Source organism: Ovis aries, chromosome 1 (assembly GCF_016772045.2).
Source record: "Ovis aries strain OAR_USU_Benz2616 breed Rambouillet chromosome 1, ARS-UI_Ramb_v3.0, whole genome shotgun sequence".
NCBI classification, from domain to species: domain Eukaryota; kingdom Metazoa; phylum Chordata; class Mammalia; order Artiodactyla; family Bovidae; genus Ovis; species Ovis aries.
Genome location: NC_056054.1, coordinates 66,217,322 through 66,219,826, shown reverse-complemented (window position 1 = coordinate 66,219,826; position 2,505 = coordinate 66,217,322). Strand labels below are relative to the sequence as shown.

Below are 2,505 nucleotides of genomic sequence, written 5' to 3'. Positions count from 1 at the left end.
GACGTTTCGCCGCCCACTTCTTCACCCCCGCCCCTACTCAATTGCATCCAGTCCGCGACTCCAGTCAATCTCCGTTCAGGCTCCGCCCCTAAGCCCGAATCCCGCCCCATCAGGCTCTCGAGCCCTCGCGGGACTTGAGATCCGGGAAGCGAGGTGTTCGCGCGAGGAAGGTCAGTGTGGCGCTAGAAGGGTACTCAGTGGGTGATGGTTGCCGTTTTGGCTCAGAGCCACGGGGAGCGAGATGAGGCAGGAGACCGGTTAGGGTGCGCTGCCGGGCCGCGCGACTGGCGAGGTTGGAGGAAGAGCAGGGGTTGGATTTCCTTCAGGATTCGGACTCGCCTTCCCGAGCTGGGGCGAGAGCTCGGAGTTGGGCCTCTTGACTCCAGGCTTCGGTGGACTGCGGGCCTGGTAGCAAAGGGTCAGCGCTGGAGTTTCAGAGTTCGCTACGGAGAGGGAATGGCACCGAAGTGCTGGCCTTCTAGAGTGGGACCCCGGGACTCCGGTCCTCGTCTGCCCTTTTTGCGCTTGATTTTGCAATTTGGATGTTTTGTAAACGGTTTAGGAAGCTGATACCGACTCCAGTTGATCCGTAACCGAGATTCTCAATAAAAAAGGAAACACAGGCTGCTAGCTTACCACGTATGACTCTACTGGAACCCATAGTTTTTAGATAAGATAAAAGCGGTCCAATCTGGTGCTTTTGGAGCCCCCCGCCGAGTACGGTCTTGCCGGCGCGCGTCTCCTCCACCTCTACCTGAGCCGGGCAGCAGGCTCCTACCATACTCGGCTACACACCCACCGTTACTAACTCACGTGGGCCTAGAACCGAACTCCTGCCAGCTTAAACCAAGCACCATATTACTGCCCTCTGCAGAAGTTTATAATTACTAGAATTCCGTTTTCACAAAACAGCTTTTCAACAATTTCAGGCTCATGTCTCCTGTCTTATACCTGCTCTGTATGGCTGATTTTTCCATTCTTGGTTCAGGCTTTGAGGTTTATTATTCCCACTATGCTTTCGCGGCCAGTACCTTATTCACTCACCTCCTGCTTTCCCTCTGTTGTATCAGTAAGCCTTAGAAACATTCTAGAAGTGGACTAACAGGCAGAGCAAGAAGTGGAAATAAACTTTTGATCAGACTCTTAACCTCTTTTGTACATTAATTAGCACTAGCTCTTTTGGCAGGCATACATTAATCTTCCTTGAGCTTGCAGTTAACCTGAACATTCTGGACTTGTGAAATTCGCTGCATCTCTTCCTGTCTCTTCTCCCCAGTATGTAAAATGGTTACAAGTTCATCATTTGGATTTTAAGCCCAGAGCTTCAAACTTTTTACCATTCATTTGGATTGCTTTACTCACCTTTTGGCTCTGGATTCTGTAACAATTCATCAGCCTTCTCAACTTCAGGTCACTTCCAGATGCACCGCACATACCTTCAGTATCTTCATTTTAAACAGTCTACACCAAAGATAATAAATAATTAAAATTTCTATTGATCATGCCTACATTACAGTGGAATTTATCTTATGTATAATAGGCCATACTCATGTTTACTAGATGACACTGATTCACAATTTCCTGATTTTCTTCACAGAGCATCGTTTTTATGTATAAGTGAGAAAAAAAAAACAGTGAAATGTTTAAAATTAAAAGCCATATGGCTTTTAATTTTTTATTTTTAAATAAAAATAACCTTTTTATTTTTTCCAACTTTTCAGTGATACCTCAGGTGTTTTTATTAGTGACTATGCATAGGGAAAGTTAATTGCTTTAAAGTGGTGCTCAAAAAGTGTTTGTTTAAAGTACGAAAGAAATAAATCTTAGAGATTCTGACTATGTCTCTGTTAGCCTGCTTAGATTTCTTTGGAGCCAATTTTTCACCGATGCTCCCATGATTCCTTCTACAATGAAATTACCTAGTGAGAGTAATGAATGAGAAGAAAATCAGGCCTGTATCTGGGCACTGAGGAATTTCGTCATTGACGGAGGAAAATGAGAGATTGTAGTGTGTCAAAAGCCAAGGGAACATGATGCTTCTGGGAGGAGACAGGGCTTAACCAGCAGATATAAAGCTGCAGAGAACTCAATAAAAGTAAGAATTTCGCAATGTCCACTGAATTTAACAATATGAAGGTCAAAATTCACTTGGGCCAGAGCTGCCTCTGTGGAGTAATCAGTACAAACATTAGATTGCCCTGGGCTAAGAAGTATAGATTCGGGGAAAGGGACAGTCAATAAAATTATATCTTTTTAACCAGGAAAGACGAATATATAGAAGAGAATGGTAATAATCAATGGAGCAAGGGAGAGAAATAGCATCCAAGTCATGGGAGGAGAGACTGTTCTTTTGTAGCAGGATCACTTTATTATCATAGGAAGAAAAAAGGAATTTTTTCAATTTAGTTTTTTTAGAGGTGGGCAAGTTGAAAAAATTCCCATCCTATGGCTTCTGTTTTCTCTCTGATAGAAAACATGGTCATCTGCTTAGACTAAAGAGGGTTA

General features: G+C 44.0%; 1 protein-coding gene across 10 annotated transcripts in view; it reads left to right on the top strand.

Annotated features, from left to right (window-relative positions):
• Window positions 1-136: 136 nt before the first annotated feature.
• The window catches only part of KYAT3 (kynurenine aminotransferase 3), a 78,443-nt gene continuing 76,074 nt past the window's right edge, over window positions 137-2,505 (top strand). For all 10 annotated transcript variants that reach the window (XR_009599703.1, XR_009599704.1, XR_006057922.1 and 7 more), the window contains exon 1: window positions 137-170. The gene's annotated coding sequence lies outside the window, so the exon portion shown is untranslated. The remainder of the gene's footprint in view (window positions 171-2,505) is intronic.